Consider the following 18695-nt stretch of genomic DNA (forward strand, 5'->3'; position numbering starts at 1 on the left):
GGACCCAAGATGGCCGGGCGCCTGTGTTCCGTTCCTGTCCTCGGCCCGAACCTCATTCATTGCCGTGCTGCTGAGCGGAGCCGCGAGCCATCCCGAGGGCTCCGGGCGTTGTTCCCGCGGGGCCGCAGGCCGCCATGGCGACCCTGGAAAAGCTGATGAAGGCCTTCGCGTCCCTTAAGTCCTTCCAGCAGCAGCAGCCGCCGCCGCCGCTATGCCCGGCCGTGGCCGAGGAGCCGCTGCACCGACCGTGAGTACTGACCCGCCGCAGCTCGGCCCCAGCCCTCCCCGGCCTTCGCCAGCCTCCCGCGGAGGCACGGAGGCGGCCCCGGCCCTCTGCCCTCCCGGCTGCCCAGTTTGGGGAGGAACCGAGCCGAGGCCGCGTCCAGCCCCCACTCTTCTGCTCTGAGGGGAGCAGGGCCGCGCGGGCGCTGGACGCTCCCCGAGGAGCCGGGAATTGGGAGCCCGAGTGATGCGGGGACAGTGGTGACCTCATGCCCGGGGACGTCGGGCTGGAGGGCGGGGGAGCGCGCGCGTTCCAGTGGGGAGCCTCTGGCGGGGCCCCCTTTAAACAGGCTGGGAGTCAGTCGGGCCTGTCTTCCCGTAGCCTCAGGGCTTTTCGTTTAGTTCGGGGGTCGCGGCAGAAGACTGAAGTGTTGGAAAGAGACCGGCTTGTCTCAGTTCAAGGCGGTCTGCAGGCCCCTTAAATGAGCGGTGGTCGCCCCGTAAGTGTGAACTTAGCCCAGATGGTTGTTACTAACACACAAGAAACAATAAAACGGCCTTCAATAGTGGGAAGAGTGGGCTGAAGTTTATTACTTGTCTGCAGTTGGAAATAAATCACATCTTGCTGAGGGAGAGGTTAATCGTCGGGGCGAGTGATGTCCATTTCACGGGCATCGCAGTCACGCTGGCCAGAACCTGGATGGGTGTCTGCGGACAGTCTCCTGTGGCAGACATCCTGGTACTGTTCGGAAGTAGGGGGTCTCGGTTGCTTGTGCTAGGGAACTTTTCGAAACAGAAGAAGAGAGACCATTTGATGTCACCTTCTTACAGAGCCCAAGTACTTTTCCTTGAAGTCTTGGGTGTTCCGCAGAGGTCAGGGCGTGCTCTGCTACAGTTCTGGCCTTTCTTTCATGTGCGGGCGTTTTCTTTCTCATCTGGATTTGTACAAGACGGCATTTAATGAGGACAGTTTTTGGGAAGCCGCCCCTTTAAGAAGTTCACCTTAATGTTAAGATGGATTCATTTTCAGGAATGTTTTCATCTTGGTTTCTGATATGATTCCTTGCTGTGTCCTGAGGTTTAATCAGGAAATGAGTATTTGGGGAGTCATTTTGGCTTATCTGTGAAAATGTAGCAGTAAAGCGCTTTTTCTGCTAAAAGGTGAAAAACTTGTTTGGATACTTTGAGAAAAAAGAATCTTTTTTTAAACAATTTGACGTTTCTCCGCAGCAAATAACTTGTAACCATGACCCATTCCAGACTTAGCATAGTGCTTCTCCGTGGAGGTAGAAGTCAGAGAAGTTCATGCATCTCAGCGTCTCTTGGATCTTGTGTACAAACAGGAAGCACCAGGCAGGCTCTGGGTGGGAAGGAACGTCTTAACTGCCGTCCCTGTCTGTTGTCCAGCACTTGGTCTGTCATCTTTGCATAAACAATACATTGCTGCTGCTACTGCTAAGTCGCTTCAGTCGTGTCCGACTCTGCGACCCCAGAGACGGCCGCCCACCAGGCTCCCCCGTCCCTGGGATTCTCCAGGCAAGAGTACTGCAGTGGGTTGCCATTTCCTTCTCCAGGGGATCTTCTTTCCCCAGAGATGAAACCACAGCTGTTGCTTCTCCTGGGTTAACAGGCGAATTCTTTACCACTAGCGCCACCTAGTCATTATTGTTTGAATTTTAATATAAGATCAGTCACCACTGAAGACCGTCCATCTACCTGAAGAATTTTATGATTTTAGAGCTACCTATTGAGTGCAGAAAAGACTAAAATTTAATCAGGGCAGATGTTTTCCCCCTCAAATCGGTGTGGATTGCTGGGAAGTGACTTTGGATGAGTTAGAAGAGAGTTCTGAACCATGCGCTTTCTTCGTAGCTGACCGTGATGGGACGTGTACTCACTCTTTCTGGCAGTAAAGCTGTGACAGTCAGGGTCACAGAAGGGCCGTCACTGACGTCTTGGTCACACCTGAGGGCTGCAGCTCGGACTCCACAAGCTGCTTGAGCTCAGTCGTGTGGGACTGCTCTTCAGGGTCTCTCTTTTTTTAAGCTTTGCTGTTTCTACTTCTCTTTCCATCTCTTGGTGTTAGAAACTCAAGGTTAACATAATTATCATTTATCTTCCGAAACCTGTTGGAAAGATTGACTGAAGACTTTTGAGTCAGTTTTACTGTGTATTGAACCTACTCCTTTGGTCTTCCCTTGTGGCTCAGCCAGTAGACTGCCTGCAGTGCGGGAGACCTGGGTTTGATCCCTGGGTTGGGCAGATCCCCTGGAGAAGGGAAAGGCTACCCACTCCAGTATTCTGGCCTGGAGAATTCCATGGACTAAGTCCACGGGGTTGCAAAGAGTCAGACACGACTGAGCGACTTTCATTTTCTTTCACTTTCAACCTACTCTTGTACGGCAAGCACTTGCCCACTCCTTTGTTGTCTGGGAAACACCTGTCCAGTGTAGGTGCTGGGCTGAGTGCCCGTGAGAGGCACGCGCTTGTTCTCAGTGAGTCTGTCATCCCTGGAGAGTAACCGTGGGAACCGTTCCTTCCAGAGTGTGGTGCTGGCTCATGGCAGGGCCTGGGGCAGGAGCCCTGAGGGAATAGGGCAGGCTTCCCCAATGGCTCAGCAGTAAAGAATCTGCCTGCAATGCAAGAGAGGGAGATGCAGGTTTGATCCCTGGGTCAGGAAGTTCCCTTGGAGACAGGGGATGGCTGTCCGCTCCAGTATTCTTGTCTGGAAAACCCCGTGGGCAAAGGAACCTGGTGAGCTACAGTCCATGGGGTTGCAAAGAGTCGGACACCACACACACACACACACACACACACAGACACGTATCTTTCACTCTATCCCCACAGGGAGCTCAGAGGAGGAGCTAGACCCAAGCAGACAACACAGGAGTGTGCTTTTATTTTGATGGGTGAAATTGGTATTCGGTCTTTGATTTTTTGCTTGTTTCATAAATTTTGCTCAAATTCTAGCATGGGGCCTCGGGTGCAGCACATGTGAGCCTTAAGGAAATCAGGCAGCAGGTTCAGAAAGTGGTATCATTTTTTGTTACCTGTATTCTTGTGGCCTAGTCCACATACGAGGAGAGAGACACAGTTCTTTTTAAAGCTTATATTTGTATTGATCACTTTTCTGTTGTGACCCTCTTAGGTAGCGAGGTGCACTCAATTTAGTGTTTGTCAGCTTTTTCTGATGGCCATCCCCCCAGGAGTTGTTTTAGACCCTAGGGTAAGAGGCTGCCCACAGAGGGGTCACTGCCTGGAGAGCTGGGAGACCGGGTGTGTGAATGCAGCTCATTTAAGGCCTTTGTGGGTTTTCACTTTGGAAGGGAACCATACAGAAGAGAGTTCGTTTGCCTCCTAACTTGTTGGGAGAGGTCAGTGTTCTTTAATTTTCTTGATGACTTAAGGTCTTCAACTAGGTGAGCTGCTGTAATCGAGACTTTAATGTGGTGGCTCAAAGAAGAGAGCATTTAAACTCTCATAGTACTTTCTGTTCATGATCTGAGCCACAGTCTGCTCCTGGTCTTGTTTTTGCTGACTGTATAGAGCTTCTCCATCTTTGGCTGCAAAGAATATAATCAATCTGATTTCGGTGTTGACCATCCGGTGATGTCCACGTGTAGAGTCTTCTCTTGTGTTGTTGGAATAGGGTGTTTGCTATTACCAGTGTGTTCTCGTGGCAAAACTCGATTAGCCTTTGCCCTGCTTCATTCTGTACTCCAAGGCCAAACTTGCCTGTTACGCCAGGTGTTTCTTGACTTCCTACTTTTGCATTCCAGTCCCCTATAATGAAAAGGACATCTTTTTTGGGTGTTAGTTCTAGAAGGTTTTGTAGGTCTTCATAGAACCGTTCAACTTCAGCTTCTTCGGCATTACTGGTTGGGGCATAGACTTGGATTACCGTGATATTGAATGGTTTGCCTTGGAAACGAACAGAGATCATTCTGTCGTTTTTGAGATTGCATGCAAGTACTGCATTTCGGACTCTTGTTGACCATGATGGCTACTCCATTTCTTCTAAGGGATTCTTGCCCACAGTAGTAGATATAATGGTCATCTGAGTTAAATTCACCCATTCCAGTCCATCTTAGTTGGCTGATTCCTAGAATGTCAACGTTCACTCTTGCCATCTCCTGTTTGACCACTTCCAGTTTGCCTTGATTCATAGACCTAACATTCCAGGTTCCTATGCAATATTGCTCTTTACAGCATCGGACTTTGCATCTATCACCAGTCACATCCACAGTTGGGTATCGTTTTTGCTTTGGCTCCATCCCATCATTCTTTCTGGAGTTATTTCTCCACTGATCTCCATTAGCATATTGGGCACCTACTGACCTGGGGAGTTCATCTTTCAGGGTCCTATCCTTTTGCCTTTTCATACTGTTCATGGGGTTCTCAAGGCAAGAATACTGAAGTGGTTTGCCATGCCCTTCTCCAGTGGACCACAATCTGTCAGACCTCTCCACCATGACCCATCCGTCTTGGGTGGCCCTACACGGCATGGCTTAGTTTCATTGAGATAGACAAGGCTGTGGTCCGTGTGATCAGATTATCTAGTTTTCTGTAGTTTTAGTTTTAGTGTGTCTGCCCTCTGATGCCCTCTCGCAACACTTACCTTTTTATTTGGGTTTCTCTTACCTTGGGCCTTGGGTAATTCCTCTTGCCGCCGCCGGCCCCAGCCCCCAGCCTGGCCTAGCCCCTCTCGCCTGCCGCCCCCGGACCCCCGCCCCCGGCCTAGGCCCTGTCAGCCGCTGCCCCCGGCCCCCGGCCCGGCCTAGCCCCTGTCGGCCGCCGCCCCCAGCTCCCGGCCCCCGGCCCGGCCTAGCCCCTGTCGGCCGCCGCCCCCGGCCCCCCTGCCCCCGGCCCGGCCTAGCCCTGTCGGCCGCCGCCCCCGGCCCCCGGCCCGGCCTAGACTCTGTCGGCCCCCGGCCCGGCCTAGGCCCTGTCAGCCGCCGCCCCTGGCCCCCGGCCCGGCCTAGCCCCTCGCGGCCGCCGCCCCCGGCCCCCGGCCCGGCCTAGCCCCTCTCGGCCGCCGCCCCCGGCCCCCAGGCCCCGGCCCGGCCTAGCCCCTCTCGGCCGCCGCCCCCGGCCCGGCCTGGCCTATCCCCTCTCGGCCGCCGCCCCCGGCCCCCGTCCCCGGCCCCCGGCCCGGCCTAGCCCCTCTCGGCCGCCGCCCCGGGCCCCGGCCCGGCCTAGCCCCTGTCGCCCGCCGCCCCCGGCCCCCGGTCCCCGGCCCGGCCTAGCCCCTGTCGCCCGCCGGCCCCGGCCCCCGGTCCCCGGCCCGGCCTAGCCCCTCTCGGCCGCCGCCCCGGGCCCCGGCCCGGCCTAGCCCCTGTCGCCCGCCGCCCCCGGCCCCCGGTCCCCGGCCTGGCCTAGCCCCTGTCGGCCGCCGCCCCCGGGCCCCGGCCCGGCCTAGCCCCTGTCGCCCGCCGCCCCCGGCCCCCGGTCCCCGGCCCGGCCTAGCCCCTCTCGGCCGCCGCCCCGGGCCCCGGCCCGGCCTAGCCCCTGTCGCCCGCCGCCCCCGGCCCCCGGTCCCCGGCCCGGCCTAGCCCCTGTCGCCCGCCGCTCCCGGCCCCCGGCCCGTCCTAGGCCCTCTCGGCCGCCGCCCCCGGACCCGGGCCCCGGCCCCCGGCCCGGCCTAGCTCCTCTCGGCCACGCTTCTGCGCCGAGCCGTCGCAGCCGCCTCGCTTCTGCGCCGAGCCGTCGCAGCCGTCGCAGCCGTCTTATGGCAGAAAGTGAAGAACGAACTAAAGAGCCTCTTGATGAAGGTGAAGGAGGAGAGTGAAAAAGTTGGCTTAAAGCTCAACGTTCAGAAAACTAAGATCATGGCATCTGGTCCCATCACTCCATGGGAAATAGATGGGGAAACAGTGTCAGACTTTACTTTTTTGGGCTCCAGAATCACTGCTGATGGTGACTGCAGCCATGAAATTAAAAGACGCTTACTCCTTGGAAGGAAGGTTATGGCCGACCTAGATAGCCTGTTTAAAAGCAGAGACATTACTTTGCCAACAAAAGTCCGTCTAGTCAAGGCTATGGTTTTTCCAGTGGTCATGTATGGATGTGAGAGTTGGACGGTGAAGAAAGCTAAGCGCCGCAGAATTGATGCTTTTGAACTGTGGTGTTGGAGAAGACTCTTGAGAGTCCCTTGGACTGCAAGGAGATCCAATCAATCCATCCTAAAAGAGATCAATCCTGGGTGTTCATTGGAAGGTTTGATGTTGAAGCTGAAACTCCAATACTTTGGCCACCTCATGCGAAGGGTTGACTCACTGGAAAAGACCCTAATGCTGGGAAGGATTGGGGGCGGGAGGAGAAGGGGACGACAGAGGATGAGATGGTTGGATGGCATCACCGACTCGATGAACATGGGTTTGGGTAGACTCCGGGAGTTGGTGATGGACAGAGAGGCCTGGCGTGCTGCAATTCATGGGGTCGCAGAGAGTCGGACACGACTGAGCGACTGAACTGAACTGAGTACTTTCTGTTTCAAACTGAGGTCTAATATACACATACATACACACACACACACACACATATATCTATATAGTTGCTGTTGTTCACTCCTTCAGTCATGTCTGACTCATTGCAACCCCATGGACTGCAGCACCCCGGGCTTCCCTGTCCTTCACAATCTGCCAGAGTTTGTTTGCTCAAACTCATGTCCATTGAGTCAGTGGTACAATCCAACCATCTCATCCTCTGTCACCCCCTTCTCCACCTGCCTTCAATCTTTCTCAGCATCAGGGTCTTTTCTTAAGAGTCAGCTCTTCACATCATGTGGCCAAAGTATTGGCGCTTCAGCATCAGTTCAGTTCAGTTGCTCAGTTGTATCCCACTCTTTGCAACCCCATGGACTGCAGCATGCCAGGCCTCCCTGTCCATCACCAACTCGCAGTTTACTCAGACTCATGTCCATTGAGTCGGTGATGCCATCCAAACATCTCAGCCTCTGTTGTCCCCTTCTCCTCCTGCCGTCAGTCTTCCCCAGTCTTTCCTGAGTCTCTCCCATCAGGAAGCTTCCATAAGCCTCTTATCCTTCTCCATCAGAGGGCAGACAGAATGAAAACCACAGTCGCAGAAAACTAACCAGTCTGATCCCATGGACCAGAGCCGTGTCTAACTCAGTGAGCTATGCGTCATGCTGTGTAGGGCCACCCAGGACAGACGGGTCATAGTGGAGAGCTCTGACAAAACGTGGTCCTCTGGAGAAGGGAAGGGCAAACCGCTTCAGTGTTCTTGCCTTGAGAACCCATGAACAGTATGAAAAGGCAGCTTTAGCGTCGGTCCTTCTTCCAGTGAATCTTCAGAGTTGATTTCCTTTAGGATTGACTGGTTGGATCTCCTTGCGGTCCAAGGGACTCTCAAGAGTCTTTTCCAGCACCACAGTTGAGAAGCATCAGTTCTTTGGCGCTCATCCTTCTTCACAGTCCAACTCTCACATCCATACCTGCCTACTGGAAAAACCATAGCCTTGACTAGATAGACCTTTGTCAGGAAAGTAATGTCTCTGCTTTTTAATACGCTGTCTAGGTTTTTCATAGCTTTTCTTCCAAGGAGCAAGCGTCTTTTAATTTCATGGCTGCAGTCACCATCTGCAGTGATTTTGGAGCCCAAGAAAATAAAGTCTGTCACTGTTTCCACTGTTTCCCCATCTATTTGCCATGAAGTGATGGGAGCGGATGCCGTGATCTTAGTTTTTTGAATGTTGAGTTTTAAGCCAGCTTTTCACTCTCCTCTTTAACCTTCATCACGGGGCTCTTGAGTTCCTCTTCACTTTCTGCCGTTAGGTTGGTGTCACCTGCATATCTGAGGTTATTTATATTTTTCCTGGCCGTCTTGATTCCAGTTTGTGCTTCATCCAGCTTGGCATTTCGGATGATGTACTCTGCATAGATGTGAAATAACCAGGGTGACAATATATAGTCTTGACGTACTCCTTTCCCAGTTTTGAATCCAGTTCACTCATCGGTACCTCTTTTAGTGTACTCCTCCCCTGCCAGGCCCCTGTAAATTTCAGACCACTTTACATTCCCTTAAAGGTAAAGACTGTGGCATAAATGGAATCATCCCTGTGTACCTTGAAGCGGATGCATTGAAATTCATCCTTGTGTGTGTCAGTCGTTTGCTTCTTTCACTGCCAAGCAGTATTCCGTTACTCCATGGCAGCTGTTTATCCATCCACTGAGACATTTGGGTTGTTTCCATCCCAGCACTTTTGAAGTGAGTGACTCAGGTGGGCGGGAGGTGAAAGGCCTCTGCCTCCTCCTGCCACTCAGGACCCAGGCTCCTTCCATCCTGTCACCCTGCAGCCTTTTTGTTGTCTTTGTCTGTATGTTCAGAAACTGGGTGTTAGAAGCGTCTGTTCCAGTTGGGGGAAGCTAAAAGGAGGGGGTGGTGCCCTGGGCAAGCCACAGGCAGAAGCTCCGCTCGCTGCTGTGTTCCCGTTTCATCTGTGTGAACAGTCACTTGTGTGTGCCTGGCTGCAGGGAAGCCGGGCTGTGGGACTTGTCAGCAGGAAGCTCGTGTCTGAGAAGGGAAGCACGGTGTTTTGGTGGGTGCCTAGCAGCCCACAGCACAGCTCATCAGCGAGTCTCTTTTAGGAAGGAGACCAGTGGGGGACATGGTCACCTGTCCATGTGGTGAGAGACTTACTGGCTGCTGACTGGGAGCCCCTCTCTGCACACCATGGACTTGGCCTCTCATCCAGGCCTGTCTTTCCTTCTCCCGGGCCCTGACTTTCCGCTCGGGAGACTCTTCCTTGTCCATGTTCTTCCCTGGCCACGTCTGAACTGCTTTTTGAGGGTGTGTCTTTCTTGGTTTGCACAATTGCAAGAGTCTGTTCCTTCACATGTAGTTTTTTGGAGCCTGCAGTTGCTGCTGCTGCTGCTGCTGCTGAGTCGCTTCAGTCGTGTCCGACTCTGTGCGACCCCATAGACGGCAGCCCACCAGGCTCCGCCGTCCCTGGGATTCTCCAGGCAAGAATACTGGAGTGGGTTGCCATTTACTTCTCTAGTGCGTGAAAGTGAAGTCGCTCAGTCGTGTCCGACTCTTAGCGACCCCATGGACTGGAGCCTACCAGGCTCCTCCGTCCATGGGATTTTCCAAGCAAGAGTACTGGAGTGGGGTGCCGTTGCCTTCTCCGGCCTGCAGTTGCATTAGGGCTTAAACGGAGGTGTTGGTCAGTTAGTATTTTAATCTCTTTGGTACTCTTTATAGAATTCCCTCAAAAACGTAGTAGTCTTCTGGTCTCACTGTTTCTAGTTAGTACCGTGTCCTGGTAGCTGTCAGACACTCGGATCCTTTTTTGGATGTAATCATCAAGCCTGATTTCTTTTTCGCTTCCTCTTTGGATCATCCCTGTCTTCTGTATTTCTCCGGTGCCTACTTCAGAGACCTCTGAAGTCATAGGTTTGGGTGAGAAGCAGGCACCTTTTATCTCATCTTCTTGACCAGTCTGTCTCCTTTTTACAATTTTGACTGAAAAGTCTCACTAGGAGGCTTTTGAGAAAGGCTCTGGGCAGGGTACTTGTTTGTAGCCATTCAGAGATCTAGGAGCAATTAACCATTGTGTTAATACATTCTCTCATACTTCATCGTGTGAGGCCTGTGTGGGGCTGACTCGTCAGTCCGTGTGGTTTTGCGAGGGGGCCGCTGTGGAGAGTAGGTGTTATACTATTGCGTTGAATTGAAGCTCCCTCTGTCCACGCGATCCTGGGCCAGCCCTGTTGGCGCTGCAGTTTCTTCTCTCTGCAGCAGAGAAGGCAGGCGTGTTAGTGACGCCCCCTGAGTTTTCTGTGGAGCCCAGTCCTGGAGGGGACCCGGGGTTCGGCCCACCCCACCTCTCTGACCTCAGAGCACCCTGCCCCGGCACGGTTTTACTCCTTGGAGTCAAAGAAGCTGTGTTGAATGAATGAATGAATGAATGCCACGTAGAAATAGATGGAGTGGACAACACTAACTTCCTTTACTCTTTTTTTCCCCCTTTTAGAAAGAAAGAACTCTCAGCCACCAAGAAAGACCGTGTGAATCATTGTCTGACAATACGTGAAAACATAGTGGCACAGTCTCTCAGGTAACTGCACTTTGAACTTTCCAGTGAAAATAGAACACTTCTGTGTTTTCATCGTCGCCCTAGTTGTTTTGAAACCTTGACGGGACCCCTCCCCCTTCTGGCGGTGGATATGGAGGATTTCCAGACACCGTAATGAGTAATGCTTCCTTCTTGTAATCTTACACCGTGTCGGTGTAACCATTTGGATAACTGAACAGCATGTTTGTATTTTCCTTATTGCGGTGTGGGAACAAGAGCCTGCGCAATTACTGGGATCTCGTGGTTGCTTTTCTTCTGCGCTCTGCCCTGTCCGCCCTGTGGGGGTGCTCCCTGCTCATCACAGCTTTGGGATGGTGGGCTCATGGGCGTTAACCGGAGGCCCACCTCCCTGGCTCAGGCTTTCCTGTGGGGTGAGCAGGCAGCACCTTCTTGTATCGCTTTTTTGCTGATTGTCCTCATTCTCCTTGCTTTTTACTGTCTGTCTCTCTTTCTGAGTACTGTTCCTTGTATCTGTGGGTGGTAGTTATTTTAAGCCTGTCTCTAAATGAGTGAGTAGGAAACAGATGTGCTTATGGTTTCTGAACTCCGTTCCTCGGATGGGACGTGTGAAATACTTCTCTTGGAGTAAGTACTTTCTCTTGGAGTAAATCATTCATGTTCTTCTCCTGTTGGGAAGGGCTCTTTGTAATCTATTAGAAAAACCTCTAAGAATAATCACCTTGGTTTTCGTACTGACAGAAATTTGGTGATTCATTTATTTTTCGTGGCACATTGCCACTTGTATTTTATACTTGCCGCTTGTATTTTATGCTTTCAAAGTGATTTCATGTAGACTATTTCATTTTAGTTGAACTCAATGCCATTTTGAAAGACAGTGTATGATTACTGTTTTTATCTAATTTGTAGAAATATCGTGGGAAGAAATGAAGTGACAAGTGAGAATATGTGCTGAAACTAAGAATACAAAAATTCTAAGTTAGCATGCTCTTGTAGACAACAGTACTAAGTAAAAGTAGGGGAGAAGGTTTGCATTCTGTCTCCGCTCCGAATAAGCCAGGCAGCTTCAGACAAGGCCAACTTGTTGGAGTCCCTGTGGCCTCGTCTTTGATGTGTAAACTCAGTGTGCAGAGCTCTTGTGGGAGGAGCGACACCCGTGGGACGCTGTTGAGAGCTGCGTGAAAGTGCTCATGAGCTCCTGAGAGGCAGAAATCCATCCTGTGGTGGCGCACGTTGTCCTGCAAGCCCCCATGACTCTTGTGTGAATGGACGTTAGATGCCTGGCAGAGCCCCGGGGCCTGCTGCTTCCTTAGCACAGCTGTGCTCATCAGACTTCCAGCATCCAGGTCTCAGGAAGGAACACCTCACATCGAAAGCTTATGGACCCAGAAAATAGACCTTTTCCATTCTGAGTGCTTCATGCCTTACGCTTACTTTGTTTCTTGATAATACCCAGTGGACTTGATGGACTGTTGGCTTAGATTCACACCTGTGTGTGGGGGTGTGTGTGTGTGTGTGTGTGTGTGAGTGAGTGTGTGTTCAATTGCTCAGTCACGTTTGACTCTGCAGCCCCATGGACTGCGGCCCACCAGGCTCCTCTTATCCATGTAATTTTTCAGGCAGGAATACTGGAGTAGATGCCATTTCCCTCCTCCAGTGGATCTTCCCCACCCAGGAATTGAACCTGCATCTCTTGTGTCTTCTGCATTCAGGCAGATTCTTGACCACTAGCGCCACCTGGGAAGTACGTTGAGATATGTTAAGACTGGTTTGTGGTTCACTTTGCCATCGTAAATCATGGTAATCGCTGTTAATAGGTTCTCCATTCCTGTGTCTGTTCGGTTTTTATGGAGTAATGCTAATGGTCTTTGCGGTGCTTGTTCTACGTAGGATCAGATGAATGGGATATGTTTTGGAGCCAGAGAGGTTGTCTTTGGTCGCATCAGATCAAAGAACGTGTTTGTTTTAAGATGTTCTCCATACTTTTCAGAAATGTCGAGTTGTAGAGCTGCAGTGGATCTTTTATACACAGGTAATGATTTAGGAAGTCTTCGTGGCTGGCATTTCCTGTGGTCTCTCCTCTAATGTACCTGATCTCTGGTACGTTCTTCAGCTTCTGTCAGGTACTGATCTTATCTCTCGGGGCTTATTTCAGGCAGCTTCTCGAGTCCTTGAGGTGTGTTGTGACTCAGCCTACTTCAGCTCTCAATTTGGTGGTCTGTCCTGCTGCTTCCTACATACGCATGAACATCAGAATCACCCCGAAAATTTGTTAGAAATACAGGAACGAAGATAACCTCACTGCCCTCTTTCCCCAGCACTCTGATGTTTTCTGTCCAGTGGAGGGTGAGGATTCATTTGTAACTCGTTTCCTTTTGGGAGGACCTCAACACCCTCGTCTAAGCAAGTGGACCTGATAAGGTGATTGGGTAAAAATAAGTGTACAGGAATCTATAGATTTCCCATTCCCATATATTAGCTTAAATCTGTTAGAAAATATAATGCTTCAAGATCCAATTCATAGTAGCACCAACATATACTATTTCAAGAAATTGACAAGAGATATGCAGAAACTATGGAAGGACTGTATGGACTTCCCTGAAAGGGACAGATGACTACTTCCTGCTTTTTCAACGTGGGAACAGTTCCTTATCATAAAGTTAAACTTTCTCTAAATTAATCCATAAATTTAAAATGAGCTTGATCAGAATTCTAGTAGAGATATTTTTGAACTTGTTCATCTGCAAGAATAAATACATCAGTTTTAACAAACAAAATCTGAAACCATCAGTAATTGGTGAGACCTGGTGTTCATGACATTAAAATAGCTCTTAGACATTAAAGAAGGTACAGAATAGGAAGTGGGAAAGTGTATGTGTGTATGTGCAGATACGAATTTCCGATAAAGGTAACATCTTGTATTAGTGTGGAAATGATGGATTATTGAACCAGTTGAGTATTTAGGGGAATATTCTTCATATTGCAGGCAAACGTAAATGCCAGATTAATTACCTAAATGTAAGAGAGTGAAGTCATTACTACAAAAAGAACATTTAATCTTAGTCTGTGGAATGCTTAACAATATAAAGGAAGAAAGTGTTTAATCTAGAATATAGTTCAGTATGTCAAAATCTACTTGCAACTGAAACTTAAATGCAACTTGGGGCAAGTGTTGATGGTATATGTATCAAAGGTTTACTAGCTTCTTTAGAGAGAAATTGTAAACCGTTAAGAAAAAGGCTGTCTTTCTAATAGGAAAACAAGCAAAACTATGAATGGGCAGTTTGGAAAAGAAGAAATGTAACTGAGCCAGTAGACGTAATAGCTAACACTTATTTCATGCTTCCTGTGGAGAAATGTTCAGATTTACTAGTAATCACTGGAATGAGACGAAAACAAAAATGAGAACATTTCTTTTTTACCTGTCAACTTTACAGACATTAAGCAATACTCAGGATTTTGTCAGAGATGATGCAACTTTTTTAAAAGGCAACTTGGGGAATTTCACGGTCCAGGGGCTAAGACTTTGTGCTGCCGATGCAGGGGGCCCAGGTTCGATTCCTGGTCAGGGAACTAGATCCCGTGTGCGGCAACTAAGACCCGGCGCAGCCAAATAAATAAATATTTTAAAAAATGAAAGGCAGTTTGGCCTGTTTGATTTGGCCATTTCGCTTCAGGAGTTGATCCTTAGGAAAGTGTCTGGTGATCCTGGTGCAATGCTAGTCATCCCGTTAAAGAATGAAAAATAATCTTGATGACTTACCTACAGGGGAATTGAACTTGATACATTTATGGAAAGGAATATTAGTTAACTTTATTAAAGATGATTTCTAGATCTGTGACTAGGTGATATAATAATATGATAAAGATTAAATTAAAAAATTATGAAGGATTTTTGCTTCTGACTCAGATGGTTAGATAGCATCACCGACTCAACGGACATGAGTTTGAGCAAACTCTGGGAGACAGTGGAGGACAGGGGAGCCTGGCGTGCTGCAGTCCATGGGGTGGCAGAGTCAGACATGACTGAGCGACTGAACAACAAGATAAGTGACAAGGACAGGGTTTGCCTTCCTGCCCAAAGCAGTTGATAATGGATACAATGCATTAAGTGTGGTTTTCAAGGCCTCAGGTATTAGGCATCTCTGGGAAAATGGAAGCTAATGCTATGAGCCTGAGGATTTCCCCAGATGACTGCCTGGAGGGGGTTTCCCAGTGAGGACGGGAGGAGGGAAACCCGGGAGAGCCCATGGTTGCTGGGACAGAGTTGATGGCCTCAGGAGGCAGGGTGGCTGGGACCATGGGGGGAGGATCAGAGAGGGACAAGCTGCACAGAGAGACCTGGAGACCCGCGAGGGCTCTCAGGTCTCAGCTGAGTCTTGCTGCAGACAGTGGCCTGGAGCTGCGGGTAGAGTCACCTGAAGGGGCTGGAGGGAGCAGGTGCTGAAACTCCAAGTGCGGGAAGAGCTCCTCTCACCAGCCAGAGGGGGAACCTCATCCTTCTGGCGCTTTGGGTCAGCTGCTCAGAAGGGTTTGCCTTCACAGCAGGGGTGACTCACTTCAGCCCTAGATGAGATGCTGTTCTGATCCTGCCTGCAGGTGGAGCCCAGGGCGGCCCTAGTCCTTCAGAATAACACAGTTGCATTCCAGGGCAAGCTTCAAGAATGTCGGAATTCAGAAGTGTATAGCGCCCAACAAGATAGAAGGTATAAGGTCTGGCATCTGATGAGAAATGGTCAGGAATGCCAAGAAGCAGGAAAACATGAGCAACGGTGAGAAAAATAACTGAAGCTGACCCAAACAATATTTAACCCAGAAGAAGGCAGGGAAGAGGGCCAATAGAGAGCATATGGACCAAATAGGGAAGTCGCAGTACAGTGGCAGATTCAAACCTACTTTTAGGGACTTTTCTGGTGGTCTGGTGATGAAGAATCCGCCTTCTAGTGCAGGGGACATGGGTTCAATCCCTGGTCAAGAAGCTGGGATCCCACATGTTGCAGGACAGCTGAGCCTGAGTGCCACAGTGAAGAGCCTGGGCGTTGCAGCTGAGACCCGTTGAGGCCAAAAAATAAAAAATAAACCTAGTTATATCAATAATGACATGAAATGCAAAAGATTTTTCAGATCAAATGAGAAGCAAGACCCAGTCTCTGCTGCCTACAAGAAATCCATTTTAAATATAAAGATTCATATAGGTTAACAGGAAGACAATGGAAAGAGGTTCACCATGTTGGCCCTGAACAGATGGAAGCTGATATTACCATCAAGTGGAAGTGAAAGTCACTCAGTTGTGTCTGACTCTTTGTGGCCCCATGGATACAGTCCATGGGATTCTCCAGGCCAGAATATTGGAGTGGGTAGCCTTTCCCTTGTCCAGGGGATCTTCCCAACGCAGGGATCAAACCTAGGTCTCCCACATTGCAGGTGGATTCTTTACCAGCTGAGCCACCAGGGGAGCCCTGTTATCATCGAAGTGGGTCTCTAATCCAAGGCCATGACCTGGAATAGGATCATCATTTCATAACAACAGTAAAGGCATCAGTTCATCAAGTGGGCATGACAGCCCTAAATGTGTATGTACTTAAGTCCAGAGCTTCAGAAACACATGAAGCAAAACCTGATGGAATTGCAAGGAGAAATAGACAACCCCACAGTTACAGGCAGATGTCAGTGGCCTCTCAGAAATTCTTAAAATCTGGATCTAGAAAACTGCAAACACTGTCCCACTGTGTGCTGATCGACATTTACAGAAGCTCCATGCAGGAGAGCAGAAGACTCCTTCCTTTTGAGTGCCCACAGGACACGTGCCAAGGAAGACTGACGGGGCCGTAAGCGGGTCTGTGGACGTAAATCACTGAACGTCACACAAAGCGTGCTCTCCGACCTCAGTGTAGGTGTCTGGGACTCTACTGCTGAAAGGCAGTCTTGAAAAGCCCCCACTATGTGGAAATCAAATAGCACATTTCCACGTGACCCATGGGTCAAAGAGGAAGTCAAAAGGGAAATTTGAAAATATTTTGAACTGAGTGAAAATAAAAAGAAAGGATTAAAAAACTTGTAATATGCTGCTATAGCATTTTAAAGGGGCATTTATAGCATTAAACGTCTATTTTCTAAAAGAAGAAAGGTCTGAGACCTTCAGTAACCTCAGTATACCTTAGAAAACTAAAAAGCAAATGAGACCCAAATTGAGCAGAAGGATGGCCATACTAAAAATAACAAAAGTCAGTAAAATTCAAAACAGAAGTGTATAGAAAAGTCAATAAAACGAAAAGTGTGTTCTTTGAGAATGTCAGTAAGAGGAATAAGACTGATCAGGAAAAAGTGAAGTCACAAGTTTCTAATGTCTGGAAAAGGGAAATGGTGTCAGTGTAGGTTGTACAGATATTAAAAGGATAGCAAGGAAATATGAATTTTATGCCAGTAAATTCAACCACTTAGATGATGGGCACGTTTCTTTTTCGAAAAGCACTGTTTATTCTGTTTGGCGGTGCTGGGTCTTCGTTGCTGCGCACGGGCTTTCTGTAGTTGCAGCCAGCGGGGGCTGCTCTCCGTTGCGATCGGTAGGCCTCTCATTGCAGTGGCTTCTCTCGCTGTGGAGCACAGGCTGTAGGCCCACGGGCTTCAGTGGTTTTGGCTGTCAGGCTCTAGAGCACAGGCTCAACATCTGTGGGGTACGGGTTTAGTTGCTCCGTGGCATGTGAGGTCTTTGTGGACCAGGGATCAAACCCATGTCCCCTGCACTGGCAGACGGATTCCTGTCGGCTGTAGCATCAGGCAAGTGCGATGGACAAGTTTCTTGCAAGACCAACTTCTAAAGCTCTCTCAAGCAGAAATAGATAGCCTGACTAGCCCCGTGTCTCGTTGTTGTTGTGTTTTTGGGGCGTGCTGTGCAGCTCACAGAATGTGTTCCCCCGCCAGGGGTCGAACCTGGGGCCACAGCAGCAAGAGCTCAAGAGTGCTAACCACTAGGCACCAGGGACTCCCCTAAGTCCTCTATCTATTTTATTAAATTAAAATTTAAAAACAGTATTTGATTTCGTTATTGGAGAGCTTCTTAAAAGCATGGTTAGAAGTAGTATGTAAACCTACTTTTTGTCTTTTTTAAAAATTGAGAGAGAATGGGCCCACAACACTGGTGGTTTGCTTCCCTTGTATAATGCACTGCGGCAACCTAGTGTTAGCCAGCACCTCTGTCGTATCATTGTCATTCCTTTTTGTGTGTTGAGAGCACTAAAGAGCTCGTCTCTTAGCAACTTTGAAGTTTAAAATGCAGTATTGCTGACTGCAATCACTAGGCTGTGCTTCCGAGTTCCAGGTTATCTACTAATTACAAGTCAGCCTGCTTTTTCAGCTGTGAATTGTATGGAATCTCTATACACGTATTTCTGTCTCCCCCCCCCTCTCTCTTTTAAAGGTTTATCTAATGACTTGTTTTGGGCTGTGCTGGGTCTTCGCTCCTTCTCGGGCTTCCTCTAGTTGCAGCAGGCGGGGGGTGCTCTGATGGCGGTGTGCGGGCTCAGTATTGTGCCCGGGCTTAGCTGTCCCCACAGCACGTGGGAGCCTGCCAGTCTTCGCAGACCAGGGAGCGAGCCTGTGTCCCACCACTGGACCACCACGGAAGCCCCCAAATAAAATAGTTCTGATGAAAATTTTGTGTCTGAATTCAGATGTGCTGTAAAAGAGGTTGTTCCATAGCACAGTAATTTCTTCATGTTGATTACACGTTGAAGTAATATTTTGGATACATTGGGTTAAATGAAATATATTATTGAGATGAATTTTACCTGTAACGTAAATGTAACGTCCTTTTTCTCTTCCAGAATCCCACACAGGATACCAGAAACCTAACTGCGTTTCATCATCGTGTGTTCTCTGGGCTGTGACAGTCTCTCTTCTCTTTTCATTTAGAAATTCTCCAGAATTCCAGAAACTTCTGGGCATCGCTATGGAACTTTTTCTGCTGTGCAGTGATGACGCGGAGTCAGATGTCAGGATGGTGGCTGACGAATGCCTCAACAAAGTCATAAAAGTAAGAACCCTCTGGATGGTGTTCTCTGAGATACGATCACTGTAGCTAAGGGAAGAAGCCGTGACTTGGTGTTCTTTTGTTTTGAGTAGCCAAGTCCTTTAGGTCGTCTGCACTTTTTTAATCGAATAGTGTGTGGTTTGGAGGGACTCTAGTGTCTGCCAGGGTACTGGCTGTACCTGCCCAGTCAGAGGGAACGGGTTTCCCCTCATGCCTGCGTGGGGCGTAGGTCAGGGATGGGCGCTGGCAGTGACCTCTGGGGGCTCTTGGACCGAGTGTCACTCTGTCGAGAAACCAAGACGCCCCGAGAAGGCAAGGGGACGGGCGGTGGAATCCGCCGTTGATGTCTTCGTCTCCCGAGTCCTGGGTCGGGCAGGACTGTTCACAGGT

General features: G+C 49.7%; 1 protein-coding gene across 4 annotated transcripts in view; it reads left to right on the forward strand.

Moving 5' to 3' along the window:
* Window positions 1-18695, forward strand: part of LOC145507118 (tumor necrosis factor receptor superfamily member 10B-like) — a 27699-nt gene continuing 9004 nt past the window's right edge. For all 4 annotated transcript variants that reach the window (XM_081492990.1, XM_081492979.1, XM_081492969.1 and 1 more), the window contains exons 1-3: window positions 1-247; window positions 10217-10300; window positions 18188-18308. The gene's annotated coding sequence lies outside the window, so the exon portion shown is untranslated. The remainder of the gene's footprint in view (window positions 248-10216; window positions 10301-18187; window positions 18309-18695) is intronic.

This window comes from Giraffa tippelskirchi, chromosome 1 (genome assembly GCF_054371585.1).
Source record: "Giraffa tippelskirchi isolate mGirTip1 chromosome 1, T2T-mGirTip1v1.2.pri, whole genome shotgun sequence".
NCBI classification, from domain to species: Eukaryota; Metazoa; Chordata; class Mammalia; order Artiodactyla; family Giraffidae; genus Giraffa; species Giraffa tippelskirchi.